The sequence below is a fragment of the Benincasa hispida genome, chromosome 4 (assembly GCF_027475165.1).
Source record: "Benincasa hispida cultivar pf3 chromosome 4, pf3_genome.v1.1, whole genome shotgun sequence".
Lineage (NCBI taxonomy): Eukaryota > Viridiplantae > Streptophyta > Magnoliopsida > Cucurbitales > Cucurbitaceae > Benincasa > Benincasa hispida.
This window is the reverse complement of record NC_143481.1, coordinates 59,076,446-59,098,499: the sequence shown is the minus strand read 5'-3', so window position 1 is coordinate 59,098,499 and position 22,054 is coordinate 59,076,446.

Sequence of the window (22,054 nt, the reverse complement as noted above, 5' to 3'; positions counted from 1 at the left end):
GGCTGATTCTAGAGCTTGAACATAGTGGCCACAGCTTCTTTTTGGAAGAGAGGACTCAGTCATAGTAGGACTTTGACTTATGTTCATTAGAGGGATCAGTGGTACTTAAGGAATGAAATGTAACTACAGGGACATAATGGTTATTGGCCGAGTTGTACTTACGAGAGACCTGTGAAGGGTTGTCGCACTGCTGATTGGTTAAGATGACACGTAATATATATGTGGTAAGGAGATTTCAGTTTTCGGTCTTTAGTGGAGTGCCTGGCAGTTAATGGATGGTAGATCCCGTGACTAAAGAGTTTAGTCAGTTATTCACGTACCGTTGGAGCTTGAGCTACAAGTCCATGAGATCCCCTTAGTAGTTCAATGGATTTAGTTGAGGATCAGTTCTTGGTGTTGATTTGAAAATTTCAAATTTACAAGAGGTAATTCGATTATATATGATATGATTGGTATGATGTATGAGATACATCTAGTGGAGGATTAATGTAAATGAGATTTACATTAAGTATCATGGAACAGAAAAAGAGTTATGGTTTATATGTTTCATGAGATGAAATATTAAAACTATAGGTTATAAATATACTATGATAAGTTAGTTATCATTTATATTTATAATAATATTAATTATTGGATTATTAACTCTTTTTCTTTAATAATCAATTGAGTGGGAGGTTATTGGTAGTTTCATAGTAACCGTGAGATAAAAGGAAAAATATTTTCCTAATTTTAGTAAAAAAAAAAGGTTGAGATTTTGTGAATTAGATATTTCCTCTCTTGGAAATATTCTCACAGAAGTTGTCAAGTAAATAGGATTTACTAAGCGACAACTTGGATAAGGTAAACGATCGTGGAGTGTTTGTAGGCGACAGACACTTAGCTAAGCGATGAGCTAAACGATCGCATAGGTTTTGCTAGACGATCGTTTAGTTTTTCCTAAACATTGGGCATCGACATATACGATAAGTTCTGCCATCTCCCACTTGCTCAATCGTTTATATGACTGTTGTTTCCTCCGTCTTCTGCCTCAAACCAAGTCCACATAAAGCCCACCCTGTGGATTCTCATACTGTGAATACTAAGGTAGCCTTCTTGGTGGTGTCATACTCAACTCGACACTTTCGAGGTTGAAAGAGTTAAATAACATGAAGTGGAAGTATCAAAGATCCATAAGCATTCAAATTCACTTATTTTGGTAGAAACTAATCTAGGATAGGGGATAGTCAATAAATATTAGTCTAATCTAGGATAGGGTCACTGGACTACTGTCAAGAACATCCTCAAGTATCTTCGGAGAACGAGAGACTACGTGCTTCTGTATGGATCTAAGGATTTAAAGAGAAATTAAATGCCAAAACTGGAAAAACCATATCAGTACAACAGTTTCATATTTCTCATATAAAACACCCACCAAACAAAAATTAAACCGAATGGAATGCTTATATGATCCTCTGATACCAATTTTTTGATGGTAGCAGCACGGAATGAAAGTGACGAGGATCGATAAGCACTCTAATTGATTAATTTTGGCATAAATAAAAGCATACTCAAGCAAAATTTAATGGGTGTCAAGACATACCTTTGAAATCTCGATTTTCAACTACAAATTCCTCTAAATATTTGTATAGACCACCACAAGATCTTCTCTGCTATTCTTTTGGTGCTCTAGATTGAGTTGTGGGACTCCAAATAAGTTGGAATCAAAGGGAACTTGGAGAATGCTCACAGCAGCAACCCAAAGAAGAACACCTTCTTCTACCCGAATTTTCAGCTAAAATTCTATTGGTTGCAATGCCCCAAAAACACTCCAATCTCTTCAATATATTGTAGACTATCATGCAAAGAGATTAGCTGCATAGGATGCAACTCATGCTTGGAGTAAATAAAACTTGAAAATGGTGGGTTCTTTGTGAGCTACTTTGAAGATAAAATTGGAAAAAACCATTTTTCTAATTTGCATATTTTCTATTTGCAAAATCCAAAATTGATTTTAAAATCATATTTGATTTAAAAATCAAAATTTATTAATTTTACAAATTATTTTCATAAATTAAATTTCTAATAAAATTAATAAACAATTATTTAAACAATTTAAATAATTCTAATTAATTTAATATCCATTATTAAATTAATTTTACGTAATTTAAATAATTCTCCAATTCCGTTTGATTCTAATTTGAACGTTTCAAATTAACTTATCATGCTACTCTAGAGCTAATCCACTTTCGAGCTAGTAGGGGGGACCTCATGGACTTATAGATCATGGGCTCCAATGATTCGAGATTAATCGGCTAAACTCATTAGACCGATCAAACCCCCATTGTTACTAATGGGTCACTCCACTAAAGGCCATAGTTGAACTTCCCTCATGTAGATATATTATGTCCACTCGATATAACCATGATTAGTAAGTCAACCCTTCACAGGTTGTTCGTAATAACGGCTAGGTCGAATCTATGTTTTACCCCAAAATTACCTTTTGTTCCTTAAGTCCCACTGATCCTCTAATGAACAATTGTTTTGTGATCCAATCAACAAAACTGAGTCCCTTTCAGGCTAGTGAAAGGGTGGACCCCTTGTTCAAGACCTAGAATCAGCACTTAAAGGAACAACCTCTCTACTATCCCTAAAAGAGGGTAGGAGTGAATTCTATCTTGCAACTTATGTCCCCAGCTGTCTATCCAGTTTTACCCCTAAAATGGGAGGTTATTGAGTCGGCGCTGTTGAGCTAACCCTCACCTATGCAAATCTAAGGATAACTCCAAATAAACAGGAGTTCATAGTTAGCTCAGGATTAAGGTCAAGTGACCTAGGTCATCATTTTGAAATAGTTAGTCTTAAATAGTAAACAACATTATAAAGTAAGAGTGATTGATTCCGTGGTCCGATCTTGTACAAACCCTTTTACACAAGGACACCCTCACTCCTCATGTCCCAACATGAACGAATTAGGATTGCTTCGTTTGTAGTACTTTACAACTTTTTGTAACAACTACAGAGTAGGCCGCATCCGATAGTGTTCTAGAATAAGGCACCCAACCTTATTCATATATTATAGATCATTTTGACTATTTACTCCAACCTGATCCACTTTTATGTCTCCACATAAAGTCTAAGAACTCATCCATTAGTCAAGGGACTTTTAGGTTTATTGGATTTCGATCAAGCGAAACATCTATCCAATAACACCTTTATTGAATTTTTCAGAATAAGTTCCATTGTTTACAAACCCGAGTTTTAGAACATAAAACCCAACATCAACAAGCCTATTATTTTGGGGATTCATTTGATTGGGGAGCTGGGAACACAACTACATAAGATGGAATTCACTCCTTCCCCACTGTCGGGGTGAGTAGATAAATTTCTTCCTTAAGGTCTGATTCCAAGGCTTGAACAATGTGGTGCTATACCCTTTACTGGCCCGAGAGAGGTTTGATCATAGTTAGACTATGATTTATTGTTTATTGAGGGATCAGTGGTACTTAAGGTGTTGGATGTAACTATAGGGGCAAAATGGTAATTTTGGCGTAGCTGTACTTACGAGCAATTTGTGAAGGGTCATCATATTGTTGATTGGTTGTATCCAATGGACACAGAAATATATCTATAGTATGAAGAGTACAACTGTCAGCCTTTAGTAGAGTGACCGATAGTTAACAGATGGTGAATAATTTAATTAAAGAGTTTAATTAATTATTCACGTACCGTTGGAGCTTCAAGCTACAGGTCCATGAGGTCCCCTCGTAGCTCAACGGGTTTAATGAGAATCAATTTTTGGATTAATTTTAATTATTTAAATTAATTGCGGAAATTAATTATATATGACATAATTAATTTAATTTTAATTATATACGATATAATTACTATAAGGTATTTGATATATTATAATATTAAGTATTTATGAGAGGAAATAAATATTTGAATATGATTCAAATATTAATTATATTATTTGGATTCATATAGTTAAATTTAATATAAATGTGATTTATATTAAAACCCATTAGTGGGAGAACAATTTAAACTATAGGCTATACTGTATTTGATACAATATAGAAACTATAAGTCATATGTTATATGTGATATAACATATAGTTATATGTATAATAAATTAGATATTATATATATAATTATATTATATTAATTTAAATTAATTTTTTTTATTTAATTTGAATTAATGGGAGGGAAATAACTTCTCTCCCATTTTTTCTCTCCACCCACGTTTAATGAGGGTGGTTGATAGAAGTTTAAGTGGTTCTTCTTCTTCATTCCGCAAAAAGAACGATATAGTTCTGTGACTTCTCTACAAGAAAAGCTCTCTCTCCCTCTCCATTTTTCCCCTCTAAATCCAAAATAGTCAGAGCTCACACCTTCTAGTTTCTCATAATATTAAGGTCTCGAACTGGTGGTGTCCAATTGGCCAGTTTACGTTTCTATTCGTTAATTTCATAGAGAATGGATTCGTAAAGATTTTCTTCAAAGGTGAGGTTTACTGTTAACCTTTTATTTTTTTTCAAGCATGTTGTATGTTTTTCCTTTAAATGCATAATTTTCTTCTTTTCTTTAAAATTGTGGTTCTGTAAAGAATTGAAATTTTGGGACGATCCCACTTTCGCTCAAGGATCCTATCGTTAGGGTTCCATCAATATCAACACCATTTTTCAAAATAAATACTTTATTTACATTGAAGTTGATACAATAAGATTGTTCATGTAAACACTTTACAGAAATTATGTTCTTTTTTAAACCAGGAACTACATACATATTTTCTAGTAAAATGAATTTATTCTGTAAAGTTCACTAGAGACCTCTCACTGCCACAGTCGAGACGACGTCCCCAGTTTAAATCCACATTGTCATCTCACCAATATCAAGTTGCCACCAGGAACTAATTCCCTGAAATGAAGAAAAAATGTGGTTAGGGGTGCCATAATCTATAGTCCAGGCAGAATTATCATTCTCCACGAAACAGGTTTCAAAAACAAGTAAATTGAATCTTCTTTGCTTAGCCTTCTTCTTTTCTACCATGTACTTAGGACAGTTTCTCTTCCAATGTTCCTCCTGGTTGTAATGAAAACAGATTCTCTTTACAACCTTGGCTTTCTTGCCCTTTTGGGCAGTAGCTGGTGGGTTAGCTTTTCCCTTTCCACCTTTCTTTTTCTTCCACTTTTTGATGCTGGAAGAAGAAGACACAGACTTTGTCCCAGAGGTCGAACCCCTGTGGAACTTCTTAGAGGATGAAACAACATTTGCCTCACCCTTCTGTTTCTTGCTTTCATCAAGGACTGGAAGGTCTGTAGCTCATTGAGCAAGGTGGTTAGGTTGTAGTAAATCTTGTTCAAAACAACATTGCTACAAAACTATAGGAAAATTTAAGGTAAAGATTCCAAAATGAAGCTTGGCTTCATCGATGATGGACCCATTCATCTTTACTACGTTGAAGTGGACCATCATGTTGAGAACATGTTCCCGAACAGGTGCACATTCTTACATACGGGCATTGAAGATGTGTTTGAGAGCGTCATACCTAAGCTGTGTGGATGTTATCCAAACATTCCCTTAAGGGACTCTATGATCTCACGAGCTGTGAGCATGGGCTCATGCTTCTTAGTCAAGACTTTGGAAAGTCTCGCCAAGATCTATGGTCAGGCCTTCTCGTTTGTCCGTGACCAATGCTCGTATGCTTCTCGAACATTTTGAGCAGCATTAAGAGCTACAATGGGAGGATAATCCTCCACAAGGACATAACGAAGGTCATCGATAATAAGTATTGTGTTGATCGTGTTTTTCCATGAAGTGTAATTTTTGCCCTTTAGTTTGTCAACCACGAGTAGATTTAAGGTAGCGGAAGTCAAATTGATAAAAGATTGTTGAAACCATAAAAATTATTTATTATTAGTCTATTTGCATTAAACCATCAAGACAACAAATCAATTTTAGCAAAATAATCTAGTGTACCCTAAGTGACATTTATTTTGCAATGATGTTTCAGTGAGACAGGACAAAATTCACCGTAGGGTGATCAAGTGCCCCTGCACTGAAATGAGACAAACTCAACTAATAGACAAAACGACTCCTTGTTACTGTCACTATTAGTCACCATTATTCGGTCTAGAATTTGTTAAACTCGTTTAACAATTCTTGTAAGTGTAACCCCTCATTTTAGGTCCTAAAGTTATGCCCTAATGAGCCAACCGTATGGAAAAATCGATTGGGACACGAAACTAAAGAAACTCTATCAATTTCTGGAGGTTGAATAAAGCATCATAGGGGGCACCCACGGTGCCATGAGACCATGCTTGAAACTTTACTTCAAACTAATGAGAGAGACCGAGGGATGTGTTGTCACACGTCCTGCTCCCACTTGTTATAAACACTCTCTCCATTCACCTTGATATTGATCTATACAAATTCCATCCATAAGGGGACACCCATGGTGCCTCGAGGCTGAGTATAGATCTCACGATGTGAACTTTAAGGAGAAACATGAAGAAGATGAAATGAAGTATCATATATCCCATTTTCCTCCCACTGAGCGTTTTACATAGGGTCAATTAACCTAGGAAAATCCGGCTATTGATTTTAACTAAGTGATTGTTTAATTTTCTTAAAAACAACACTTGCCTTTGGATAGTTAAACAATTTTGATTAAGGTCTATTAAAATCTTTAACAAACTTTAATCGAACTTGAATGTTTGTAACAAATCTATCTAATTCACCTTTCTAGGTCAGTTTCCAGGTAGGGTTGTTACATTTCTGTCAACTTAAATACCCTAGCTTAGACATAACTGGCCTTAGACAAAAATTCCCTTATAGACATTTGCTACAATATTTAAACTTATAATTAAGATCAATTTAATCCTATTAAATCGATTAAAAGACTAAATTTAAATTTCTAATCCCATTAGAAAAGTGATCTTAGGTCTATGAGAATCATGTTTTAAAATAGTTTTAAAAAATAATTTTTAACCTAAGGTTGAACTCTTTATTATTTATTTTAATTTCTAATTTCATTTTGTTATAATAGTTATAAACAAATTATTTCATGCTTTGACATACTTTAGTAAATTGTAACATTTATAAATTATCTAAGGTAGTGTCATGCTTTATGCAATTTCATTTCATTACTAATATACATAAAATTTATATAATAAAATAATGAAACATATAATAGCATACATCCATACATACGTTGAACCATATATTATAACAATTATAATATAAATTATACATGGATATGCTATTAATACATGCATACATATATAATAATATTTATATTATATGATACATGAGCATACTGTAAAATTAAATTATGCATCTTAAATTATAATAATTAGAATATGATGGATGAAATTAAATGTATAACCTATGGTGGGATTTTATACTATATGACATACTTTATGGCATATAAATAAAACTCATACAAAACATGTATAAAATAAAAGCAATTAACAAACAGGGATCAGACACCTAAAAGGAAATTTAAATCTAACTATTACAAAAAAATATCCATATGATTCGAAACAAGTGAATTGGGCCTTGAATCGCCCAAACTAGATAGCAAACAGCTCGAACCAGCCATAAGCCGATTTAGAAGAACCCAACCAACTCGAATTGGAGAAACCACGAACCGAACCAAACTAGCAAACCTTGAACTACGTGCGAATCGGAATCAGACCACATCCTCTCCGTCTCGAAGCGTCACGACATCGTGCCCTAGCATCGTGATGATACAGAGATGACCTTCGTCCGCTGCATCGTAGCGTCGTGATGCTAGGGCACAACATCATAACGCAACTGTACAGTTTCGAACTTCTTCAAAATGCCTCGATTTTGGCCTCGTTTTTACCAGAACATCACCGGGGGACTAAATTACAGTTTCGATTGCTTGATTATGAAGGAAATTAAACACGAGGATTTCCACGAGCAGTGGAAGAGATCGTTCCAATTTCCTTTCGAATGAACATAATCAATTATAGTCTAAATGGAAACTAATAGGTCACATGCACAACAAGAAATTATAGCATGCTAAATGATGATACAAGGGATAGAGGACGCATACCTTTAAAGAGCCATTCTTCAAGACTCCCTCGATCAATCTCCAAGCGTCCAAGAACACCACACTCGAATGCAACGACCAGTACACAGCACGAACATAACGAACACAGCCTCCATGAAACCAATGGAGTCTCATTTGATCCACGAACTGAGTGAGGACACCACCACAAAGGTTACCTTCGTATTCTCGGTGTAAGAATCTAGGAGTTGTGGGCTCTATGTGATCTTGGCTTGAGGAAGAGACTGATGGACTACGATCGAGTATACGATCGAGCAAGTGGGAGATATTACACTGTTTATTGTATAGACGATGTGCTCAATCGTGTAGCAAAGGGCAGCCTATCGTATAGACTTAGCCACTCAATCGTTTAACTACGATCAGCTGAGTGACTATCATATAGTCAAAGGTAAGTGATCGTTTAGTCTCTATACAGTTACCGCTTAGTGAAACTCTTTCACTTGATAGCTTATCCATGAGTTCTTTTCGAATCAAGTAACTTCTAAATTTAGGAAAACAAATTTTCTTTTATCTCACGGTTACCATAAAACCACCAATAACCTCCCACTCAATCAGTTATTAGAGAAAAAGAAATTAATTATCATATAATTAATATATTATAAATAAATATGATAACCAACTTACCATATTATATTTATAACATATAGTTTTAATATTTCATCTCATGAAACATATAAACCATAGTTCTTTTTCAATTTTATGGTACTTAATGTAAATCATATTTACATTAATTCCTCCATTTTATGTATCTCATATATCACACCAATTATATCATATATAATTGAATTTCCTCTTGTTAATTTGAACACTTCAAATTAACTCCAAGAACTGATTCTCAACTTGAATTCATTGAGCTACCAAGGGAACTTTATGGACCTGTAGTTGGAAGCTCCAACGATACGTGAATAACTGACTAAACTCTTTAGTCATGGAATCCACAATCCATTAACTATCGGGTACTCCACTAAAGATCGACAGCTGCATTTTCTCAATACAGATATATTTCTGTGTCCATATCAGCCAATCAACTGGGCGATAACCCTTCACAGATCACTCATAAGTAAAGTTCAGCCAATTTACCATTTTGATCCTGTAGTTACATCTAACTCCTTAAGTACCATTGATTCCTCTAATGAACAATAAGTCATAGTCCTACTATGATTAGGTCTTCTCTTTCAAAGAGAGGATGTGGTCACTATGTTCAAGACTCGAAATCAGCCTTAAGGGAAGGAGTGAATTTCATCTTGTGTAACTGAGTTCATAGCTCCCAAATCAGACAAATCCCCAAAGAGGTAGGCTTGTTGAGTCTGCAATTTGGCCACTCTCACCCATACAAATCATAGGACCACCTTCATAGGCATGAGTTACCAAAACACTCAGGATTAAGGTCATGTCACCTATGGTCGTTATAGTGAGATATAAGTCTCATTTATCAACAGTGTTATATAAAAAGATTAATCATCTCGTGGTCTAGTCTTATACAAACTCTTTGTATAGGACACCTCCGCTCGTATCTCTCCACATGAATGGTCAGGATCCGACCATCTATAGTAGTCACAACACTTGTAAACCTCTACAAAGCGGGTTGTATCCGTAATGTCACCAGGATAAGGTATCTCTCATTTATCCGTAATGTCACCAGGTTATTACTTAAAATTACTGAAAAATAAAATGGCCTAGAAAACCTTTAGCTTTGAAGAACATTTCTTCAGTTGTAAATCCCTCGATCTCCAAATTGGGCACCACCATAATGGAAACCTTTGTATTCTTAGGGATGAGAACCTAGGAGGAGTGAGGCTCTGGCTATTTTGATTTAGAGTGGGAATGGAGAATTAATATAAATCTATAGTTCAATATTCCAATCTATAGTTCAACATATAACCTACAGTTCAGTATTGTATACAATACAATAACCTATGTTAATTCTCTCAACAACGATATTTAATATAAATCTCATTTATATTAATTTTAATTATATGAATCTAATTCACATAATTAATATTTGAATCATATTCAAATATTTAATTTCTCTCAATTAAATCACTTAATTTTATAATGTATTAAATACATTATAGTAATTATATCATATATACTTAAAAATTTAATTAATTATTCATATATAATGAATTCCCTAAAATAATTATATTATATACAATACAAAGTGATAGGTAGATGCATATTTAGAACCACTTCCAAATTTGTCAGGAACTTGCATAGCCAGACTGCTTCTTTAGCTGCTTCACATGCAATTACACTCTTAGCTTCCATTGTGGAGTCAACGAACAACTCTGTTTCATGCTTCTCCACACTATAGCACCTTCATTAAGAGTAAAAACTAATCTTGAAGTAGATTACCTAGAATCTACATCAATCTGAAAATCATAATCAATGTATCCCATAAGGATCAAATCCTTAGGCCCATAGACGAGCATATAGTTCCTCGTTCTTTGAAGACACTTGAGGATGTTCTTAACAGCAATCTAATGACTGTGTCCAGGGTTAGATTGAAACCTGCTGACAATTCCAACTACAAAGCATATGTCAGGACGTGTACACAACATAGTGTACATCAGGCTCCCAATGGCTAATGCATATGGAATTCTTTTCATTTTCTTAACTTCTTGAGGCGTCTTAGGACACTGTTCCTTTGAAAATTGAATTCCATTTCTAAAAGGTAACATACCCTTTTTGGAATTTTGCATATTATACCTTCACAACATCTTGTCAATATAAGATGCTTAAGATAGCGCTAGCGTTCTATTCTTGCGATTCCAAACAATTTGGATTCAAAGAACGTACTATACATCTCCTAAATCTTTCATATGGAATTGCGATGCTAGCCATCTTTATATGTCACCAAGAAAACTTGCCCCATTCCCAATGAGCAAGTAATCATCAACATAAAGGATCAAGAAAGCTATAATTTTGTTGACTAGCTTCTTGTAAACATAGGGTTCATCACCATTATGCTTAAAGCAATAAGATTTGATTGCTGTGTCAAATCTTATATTCCAGAATCTAGATGCTTGTTTCAGCCCATAAATGGATCTTTTAAGCTTGTAAACTTTTTGCTCTTGACCCTGTTCAATAAACCCTTCTGGTTGAGATATGTAAATACTTTCATCAAGATAGCCATTCAAAAAAACTGTCTTGACATCCATTTGCCATATTTCATAGTCATAAAATGCAACAATGGATAAAAGTATTCTTATAGATTTAATCATGGCAAGATGAGAGAAGGTTCCTTCATAGTCTACCAATTTTTTTGGGTAAAACCTTTTCAATAGGTTTGACCCCATCTGGTTGATCTACAAGTTCCCAGACATAATTGAAGTACATCGACTCCATTTATTGGTCCATGGCTTCAGTCTATCGATCTCTATCTACATCTTCTCATGCCTGTTTAAAGGTTAATGGATCCTCTAAGCCATCATCAGGTATGATGACATGAGTTTATGCTAAACCCATATAGCGATCAGGCTGATGTAGAACCCTCCCATTATTTCCAGGTATTCTCAACTTTTGAGAAGGATGTGATGGAACAACAACTATTGTTGATGGACCAACTTGATCAACAACTCTTGTTGAATTTGTAATTTCTCTGAACATTTCATTTAATTCTATTTTACTGCGAGGTTGATGATTCCTAATATAATCTTCTACTAAGAATGTAGCATTTATCGATACAAATACTATATCTTCTTGAAGATCATGAAAAAATCCACCTTTTGTTTCATTAGGGTATCCTACAAATAAGCATAATTTTGAATGTTGTTCCAATTTCTTAGGGTTTTGCACCAACATGTGTGTCGGGCATCCCCAGATTCTGAATGACGTAAACTACCTTTACGTCCTCTTCATAAATCATACTTTGTTTCTAAAACAATTTTTGGGGGAACCATGTTCAAAATATATACAGTAGTCTGTACTACATACCCTAAAAGGATTGAGGTAATTAAGCATAACTCATCATCAAACGAACCATGTCTAACAAGGTTCGATTTCTCCTTTCTGCAACACCATTTTGCTGTGGTGTTCCAGGTGCTGTGAATTGGGATTGAATTCTATGATTTACTAGATAGTTCTGAAATTGTAAATCCATATACTCACCACCTCGATCCAATCGAAGCGTTTTAATTCTTTTACCTAATAAGTTTTCAACTTCTATCTTAAAGTCTTTGAACTTTTCAAGAGTTTCAGACTTGTGATTCATTAGGTAAATATAGCCATATCTTAAATAATCATTAACAAAATTGACAAAATATTCATATCCTCCTCGAGCTTTAACAGTCGTCAGTCCACAAAGGTCTGAATGTATATGTTTTAGAGGTTCTTTAGCTGTAAGACCTTTGCATGTAAAAGATATTTTGGTCATTTTTTAAGGAAATCGAACACGAGGATTTCCATGAGAAGTGGAATAGATCATTCCAAATTACAATCATGTATGAACATTACAAATTACATTCGTAAACAGAGACAAACAGTTATGCAATCAATATAGAAATTATAGCATGAAAACTACAAATGATCAAGAAGAGAAATCTCTACACACATTTGTAGACTCGTCTCCATGCTCCTTGATCACGAATGCTCGAACACAGTAACCTCGAACGGTCGAACAACATGACCGCTCCGCAGCATGAACACCGCGCACTCGTCCTCAGCGATCACCTCGGTCACGAACACCTCAGCAACACGAACAACCTCCACAGAACCTTGACGACGTCAAGTTGAGTATGACACCACCAAGAAGGCTACCTTGGTATTTTCGGTTTGAGAATCTAGAGGGTGGGCTTTGTGTGGACTTGGTTTGAGGCAGAAGAAGGAGGAAATAACAATCGTGTACATGATTGGGCAAGTGGGAGATGACTGAAACCTAACATATAGGTCGATGCCCAATCATTTAGCAAAAGTTAAGCGATCGTCTAGCAAAAGCTAAGCGATGGTTTAGCTCATCATTTAGCTGTGTGTCTGTCGCTTACAAAACACTACACGATCGTTTACTAAAACAAGCTGTCGCTTAGTAAATCCATATTTACTTGACAACTTCTGTGATATTCTTTTTCCGAGAGAGAAATCTCAATTCAATTTTGACAAAAACTTACTAAAATTAGCAAAACAATTTTCTTTTTATCTCACGGTTATCATGAACCACGAATAACCTCCCGCTAAATTGGTTATTAAAGAAAAAGATTTAATTATCCAATAATTTATATTATTATAAACATAAATGATAACAAACTTATCATACTATATTAATAACCTATAGTTTTAATATTTCATCTCATGAAACATATAAACCATAGTTCTTTTTTTATTCTATGGTTCTTAATGTAAATCTCATTTACATTAATCCTCCACTAGATGTATCTCATACATCATACCGATCATATCATATATAATCAAATTACCACTTGTCAATTTGAACATTTCAAATTAACACCAAGAACTGATCTTCAACTAAATTCATTGAACTACCAAGGGGAACTTATAGATATGTAGCTCGAAGCTCCAATGGTATGTGAATAACTGACTAAACTCTTTAATCACGGAATCCACAATCCGTTAACTACCAGACACTCCACTAAAGACCGACAGCTAAACCCTCATTAACACAGTTATATTATGTGTCCATTTGAACCAATCAGAAGTGCGACAACCCTTCACAAATCGCTCGTAAGTATAGCTAGGCCAATAACCGTTATGCCCTTATAGTTACATCTAAATCCTCAAGTACCACTGATTCCTCTAATGAATAACTATGACCGAGTCCTATCTTCTAAAGAGAAGTTGTGGCCACTATGTTTAAGCCCTGGAATCAGCCTTAAGAGAGCAATCTCTCTACTTATCCCTGCTTCGATAAAAGAGTGAATTCCATCTTGTGTATTGAGTTTCCAGCTCCCAGATCAGACAAGTTTCCAAAAGGTAGGCATGTTGAGTTGGCAATCTGGCCACTCTCACCCATACGAATCAAAGGACTGCCCTCAAAGGCAAAAGTTCCCAAAACACTTAGGATTGAGGTCGTGTCACCTATGATCGTTTAGGTGAGATGTAAGTCTCTAGTATCAATGGCGTTATATACAAAATCTAGTCATCTCGTGGTTCAGGTTTTATACAAACTCTTTGTATAGGACACTCCCGCTCGCATGTTTCCACATGAATGGTTAGAATCTACCATCTGTAGTAGTTTACAAAACTTGCAAACCTCTACAAAGCGGGCCGTATCTGTAGTGTCACTAGGATCAGGTATCCAACCTTAATCCTTATACTACAGACCTATTTAGGTTATCACTTAAGGCATGGTCCACTTGTATTTCACATATACATGCTTAAGTTTACATAAGATAACCAAGGAGTTTTGTTTATTGGATATGAGTAAATGCCAGAATTAAATAACAATTATTTTATTAATCAAACAATGTGTATCTTTACAAAACAATGAGACTTCGAAAGAATTAGGACACCATTCCCAACAATCTCCCACTTGTTCTGATGACTCGGGAGACTAATGTACAATATAATATAAAAATGTACAATATACAATATTCTAGGGCATACCCCAGTATCATCTCCCACTTGCCCTAGACAACATGTCGCATATCCCGCAGACCTAGACTCTCCAGATGACCCTCGAACACTTTAGCCGTGAGGGCCTTTATAAAACGATCAGCAATGTTGTGCTCCGATGCGATCTTCGTGTCTATCACATCACTGCGATGCACAATATCCCTGATTAGGTGATATTTCTATTCGATGTGCTTATCCCGACGATGACTCTGAGGCTCGTTCGAATTTTCCACAGCCCCGCTGTTATCACAATAAAGTGTGATAGGCAAATCCATATTTGGAACAACTTCCAAATCTGAAAGGAATTTCTTTAGCCAAATAGCCTACTTAGTTGCTTCACAAGCGACTACGTATTCGGCTTCCATAGTGGAGTCTGCGATGCATCCTTGCTTAAGGCTTCACTAGACCACAACCCCTCCATTCAGAGGAAACACTGACCCCGATGTCGATTTGCGAGAATCTTGATTGGTCTGAAATTAAAAGTTCATGTATCCTGCAAGGATCAGATCCTTATCTCCATACACGAGCATGTAGTCCCTTGTTCTCCAAAGATACTTGAGGATCATCTTGGCCACCATCTAGTGATCAAATCCTAGATTGGACTGATACCGACTAACAATCCGTACTGCATAGCAAATGTCGGGTCTAGTACACAACATTGGATACATCAAGCTTCCTACAGTAGAAGCATAGGGAATCCATCTCATCTCCTCAACCTCTTGAGGTGTCTTAGGACATTCATCCTTAGACAAGACGATTCCATGCCTGAAAGGTAATAAACTCCTCCTGGAATCATGTATCCTGTGCCTGATCAACATTTGATCGATGTACGATGCCTGAGATAGGGCTAACCGTTTGTTCTTATAATCCTGAATGATTTGGATGCCTAGAACGTACTGTGCCTCACCTAAATCTTTCATTTGGAATTGGGCAACTAGCCATTTCTTAATGTTAGTCAGATACCCTACATCATTCTCAATGAGTAGGATATCATCCACATACAGTACCAGGAAAGCTATTAAGCTATTAATTATCTTCCTGTATACACAAGGCTCATCAATGTTCTGATCAAAGCCAAACGACTTGACAGTAGTCAAATCTGATGTTCCAAGATCTAGATGCTTGTTTTAGCCTATAAATGGATCTATTAAGCTTGCAACTTTTTGCTCTTGATCTGGAACTATGAACCCCTCTGGTTGAGTCATATAGATGGTCTCCCAAGATTACAATTTAGAAAGGTAGTCTTGACATTCATTTGCCATATTTCATAATCATAAAATGTGGTTATGGACAGAAGAATCCTGATAGACTTTAGCATGACAATAGGTGAGAAATATTCCTCATAGTTAAATCCCTCGACCTGGGTATAACCCTTTGCCACGAGTCTAGCCTTACAGGTTTGCACCTTTCCATCTACACCTCTCTTTCGCTTAAAGATCCACTTACACCCAATAGGTCTTACACCATCAGGTGGATCAACAAGCTTCTAGAAATTATTGAAGTACATAGACTCCATTTCCTAGTTCATGGTTTTAACCCATTCATCTTTGTCAACATCCTCTATTGCTTTCTTGAAAGACAACGGATCCCAAACCCCATCATTCATAATGAAGTTTTGGGCTTCAGTCAAACCCATGCAGCGATCCGGTGGGTTCATAACCCTCATACTACGTCAAGGAAGTCACAACTCTTGAGCTAGTTGACTAGATGTACTGACCTCAATAACTCTTGTAGATCTGCGACCTGTTCAACAACTTTTGTTGAACCCTCAGCAGTCTCTGCCTCACTAAAGATCTCATGCAAAACAAGCTTACTCCGTGGCTTATGATCCATCATGTGGTCTTCTTCTAAGAAGATAGCATTTGTAGAAACAAACACTTTGTTCTCACTCGAATCATAGAAGTATCCACCTCACGTTTCCTTGGGGTAGCCTACAAAGAGGCAAACCTTCGAACACGGTTCCAACTTCTTTGGGTTAGTCACTAGCATATGTGCCGGATATCCCCAAATCTTGAAGTTGCATAAACTACCTTTACGACCTCTCTACAACTTAAAAGGTGTTTTAGAAACACTTTTCGAGGGAATGTTGTTCAGGATATAGCATGTAGTCTGCACTGCAAAACCCAAAATGAGTCTGGAAGATGAGCATAACTCATCATAGACCGAATCATGTCCAACAAGGTTCTGTTTCTCTTTCAGATACACCATTTTTCTAGGGTGTACCAGGGGCTGAGAGTTGAGACGCAACCCTATGTTTTATCATATAGTTCTGGAATTGGAGGTCCATATACTCTCCACCACGATTAGATCGTAGTGTTTTTATCTTCTTACCTAACAAGTTTTTACCTTTAGCCTTATACTCCTTGAACTTATCAAGGGCTTCAGACTTACATTGCATTAGGTAGAGATACCCGAACCTTGAATAATCATCTATGAATGAGATGAAATATTCATACCCACCCCGAGCTCTAACATTCATTGGACCATAGAGGTCTAATTGTACAAGCTCTAAGGCTTCCTTGGCTCTGTAACCTTTTCCAGTAAAAGGTCGTTTGGTCATCTTGCCTTCGAGGCATGATTCACATACCGGTAAGGTGTTTTCTTCTAAACTCTTTAGAAGTCCACTTTTCACCAACTTCTCAATCCTATTGAGGTTGATGTGACCTAACCTTAGATGCCAAAGATGGGTGTTTTCCTTAGGAGAAACCTTTGGTCTTTTAGCTGTTGTTTTCGTACTGAACATTTCATTGTTAAACAAGGCTTTTATGACTAACGACCTTAGAATATATAAGTTATTCTCCATTGAACCATAACCAATCTCCATTCCATTCTGGAAAATAAAAACTTTATTATAAGAAAAATAGATGGTATAGCCTTGTTCAATGACACAAGAAACCGAGATTAAGTTCCTCTTAATATGAGGAACTACAAAAACATTATCCAGTAACAGATAACGTTTCTTGTCAACAAATAACTTTAGCCTGCCTACAGCAATAGCTGAAATAACCTCACTAGTACCGACTCGAAGAGTCATCTCTCCCTGTGGCAACGTTTGCCAAGAACTGAATCCTTGGTAAGAGGAACTGACATGATTGGTAGTAGCCGAAACAAAGATCCAGGCAGAATCTTCATTCTCTACCTGACACGTCTCCAAGACCAATAAATCATATTCACTATCTTATCTCCTCTTTTGGAGAGTAGTGGGATCGAGATCGTTTGCCACGAAACACGTTTCACTCGATTCTTTCCACTGTAAGTAGTCGATCATATTAAAAGATTTAAAGGGAAATACTAACGAATTGCTAAAAAGAAAAACATATTGACCTACGTTAAGTTTTAAGCAAATACCCATTGTAAAACAAAACAACATCCAATAAGGTTTTAGCAAAACTAATATGAACCTCGTGTGACATCTAGTTTTGCAATGACGTTTCAAAGGTTTAGGAAAAAAGTCGTCGAAGGGAGGTCAGTTATCCCTCCTCTGAATTGAGAAGTTTAGAACAACTCTTGCTCCTATAGCGACTAGCCATCATTGATTTTGCCAAGAGATCATTAACTTACTTAACCATCTCCCGTAAGTGTGACCCGCCATTTTAGGCCGTAGAGGTCCGCCTCAAAAAGCCAATCCGAAGGAAAAAATCTGATTGGGAAAAACCTAAAGCGACCCTATCCATTTCTGGACTTCACCTTGATCTTGACCAACTACACAAAACCCATCCGACAGAGGACGCTCAAAGGCGACACGAGGGAGTACAGAATGATCTTACGGTGTGAACCAATGATAGAGACCATAAGACGTGTTGACACACACCCTTCACCCACTTACTATAAACACTCTCTCCGTCCACCTTGATATTGACTCATGCAAACACCATCCGAAGGGGGATGCTCCTAGGGCACCATGAGGCCAAACATGAATCTCATGATGTGAACATACAGGGGAGAAATGTGACTGGAATCATAGACATATCAAATATATCTCTTCCTCCCACTGAGTATTTTATAACCTAGGGTTTAGCTTCCTTAGAAAAAACACGGCTAAGGATTTTAACTAAGTGACTTTTAGGCTTTCCCAAGAGTAATTGTTACCTTGGATAGTTAAATAACTTTTGATCATCATCCATTAAACTCTTTAATAGAGTCTTTGACCAAATCGTCGCATGCTTGTTGAAAATCTATCTAATTCACCTTTCTAGGTAGGTTCCCAGTTAGGGGTGTTACGTTTCCGTCAACTTAAGAACCCTAGTCTAGCCAGAACCCGCCTTAGACAAAAGGTCCCTTATAGATAGGTTTACAACAAATTTAATCTTTTATTCCAACCAATTTAATCCTATTAAACCGATTTTAAAAGATTAATCTAGGTTACTAAAATCTTTAGAACCACTTGAACTTAGGTCTATCTCAATCCAATTTTAAAACCATTTTTTTTTAAAAAAAAAACTTGAGTTCACCCTAAGTCCGTATACAACTTTTCTAATTCATTTTAGGTCTAGTTTCCTTTATAACACTTATAAACGGAAACCAACCACAATGCTAAGCTAACACATGCAAGGCATTCATAACGCTTATAAACAACCTAAGTATCATCTCAAGGCATTGTCTATTCATTACTACTCCTTTTATATAACATTTATACAAAACCGTAATGAAACAAGCAAAACATGCTTCCATTCACCCTTAGACTATAACACTTATAATAAAAGGATGATGCATGATAATGCTCACTCCATACAAAATATAACTCTTATATTTCATGATGCACGCGCATGTTTTCAAGTAATTTCTTCATACAATATTATAACATTTATAATACATGATGCATGAATAACTGCACAACCTAAAGTGGGTTTTAAACTATATGTCAAACACTTTGGCATATAAGCACCATACATCACATGTATAATAAACCAATGTTGATGAACCGGGTAAAATTTCCTTAAAAACACAAAATTAAAGCTAACTATTATAAAGACAAGGAGTCTCCGGTTCAAACAAGCGAACCGGGTTTTGAACCGCTCAGGCCAAGCATCGTGTCTCCAACCATCGTGTACTATACTCCCCACAATCGTTTACACGATAAAACAAACACTTTGCTCTATCACTTACCAATGCTCCCAGAGCTAAACGATCGCTTAGTTATTACCACATGATCGCGTACCTTTAACTAAGCGATGAAGCATGAGGTACACGATTGCTTAGCACACTCCACACAATGCCCGCCTTCTGCGATCATCTAAACGACTACGATGCCGCGAAAAACCATCGCCTAAGTATCATATACGCACGATCGTGTAGGTAGTAACTAAGCGATGAGGCTTGCTAACTACACGATCGTCTAGCGCGCGCCTTTTACTAAACGATGAGCATCACATGCTCCCACTACGATCGTCTACCTCCACTTCCTACCCGATCGGGCAACCAACGCTACACGATAAAGTAAAGGATTTACCCCATCACTTAGCATTAACGAAACGATGATTTAGAAAATACTACATGATCGTTTAGAAAATCTAAATGATCGCTTAGTTAAATCCCAACGATTGTTTACCTTAGGTTACATGATATGACCAACGCTTGGTCTTCTTCTTCGTTGAGAACCGCATCTCCATGCTTCGAAACTTCATCACGAACGACTCGACGAACTCAAAATCTTTGAATTATAGACTCAATTGCAAAGTTAATTACGACAAAAAACACAGGGGCCCTTACAAATTAAAACTTTGTAATTACAGAAAGCTTTAACTAAAGGCAATTAAACCCAAAACATCCATCAACTTCAATTACAAATGCACTTAACGATTAAACACAAATGCAGAAACCCACTGCAATGGTAAAATGAGTTCAATACAGACTTATAATTTGGAATATCAAAAAAACCTGGCTCTGATGCCAATTGAAAACATGTGGATTTCCATGAGCAGCGAAATAGATCATTCCAAATTATAATCATGTATGACATTAGAAATTACAGTCGTAAACAGAGGCAAATGGTTGTGCAATCAATACAAAATTACAGCATGAAAACTACAAATGATCAAGAAGAGAAATCTCTACGCATATTTGTAGACTCATCTCTACGCTCTTTGATCACGAATGCTTGAACACAACAACCTCAAACGCTCGAACAACATGACCACTCCATAGCATGAACACCGTGCACTCGTCCTCAGCAATCTCCTCTGTCACGAACACCCCAGCAACACGAACAACCTCCACAGAACCTCGATGGCGTCGAGTTGAGTATGACACCACCAAGAAGGCTACCTTGGTATTTTCGGTGTGAAAATCTAGAGGGTGGGCTCTGTGTGGACTTGGTTTGAGGCAGAAGAAGGAGGAAATAACAGTCGTGTACACGATTGGGTAAGTGGGAGATGGTTGAAGCCTATCGTATAGGTCGATGCCCAATCATTTGGCAAAAGCTAAGCGATCATTTAGTTCATCGTTTAGCTGCATGTCTGTCGCTTACAAAACACTACACGATCGTTTACTAAAAAAACCGTCACTTAGTAAATCCGTATTTACTTGACAACTTATGTGAGATTCTTTTTCTGAGAGAGAAATCTCAATTCAATTTTGACAAAAACTTACTAAAATTAGGAAAACAATTTTCCTTTTATTTCACGATTACCATATGAAGGAAATCGAATCCGAGATTTCCATGAGCAGCGAAAAATAGATCATTCCAAATTACAATCATGTATGAACATTACAAATTACAGTCGTAAACAAAACAAATGGTTATGCAATCAATATAGAAATTACAGCATGATACAAATAAACAAGGAAAATGCTACAAACATTTGTAGACTCGTCTCCACGCTTCTTGCTTACGAACGCTCGATTACAACAACCTCGAACGCTCGAACAACACGACTGCAACACTGCACGAACACTTCGCGCTCGAACTCAGCGATCGCCTCAGTCACGAACTCCCTAACAGCACGAATGACTTCCACAAAACCTCGACGGTGTCGAGTTGAGTATGAAACCACCAAGAAGGTTACCTTGGAATTCTCGGTGTAAGAATCAACAAGGTGGGCTCAGTTTGGACTTGGTTTGATGTAGAAGAATGGAGGAGACAAAACCGTGTACACGATTGGGCAAGTGGGAGATGGCTGAAACCCATCGTATAGGTCGATACCCGATCGTTTAGCAAAATCTAAGCGATCGTTTAGCTCATCATTTAGTACCGCGTCTGTCGCTTATAAAACACTACATGATCATTTACTAAATCAAGTTGTCACTTAGTAAATCCGTATTTACTTGACATGCTCCGTGAGATGTTTTTCCGAGAGAGAAATCACCAAATCTCAAATTTCATCATTACTAAAATTAGGAAAAAAATTTTCCTTTTATCTCACGATTACCATGAACCTCCAATAACCTCCCACTCAATTGGTTATTAGATAAAAA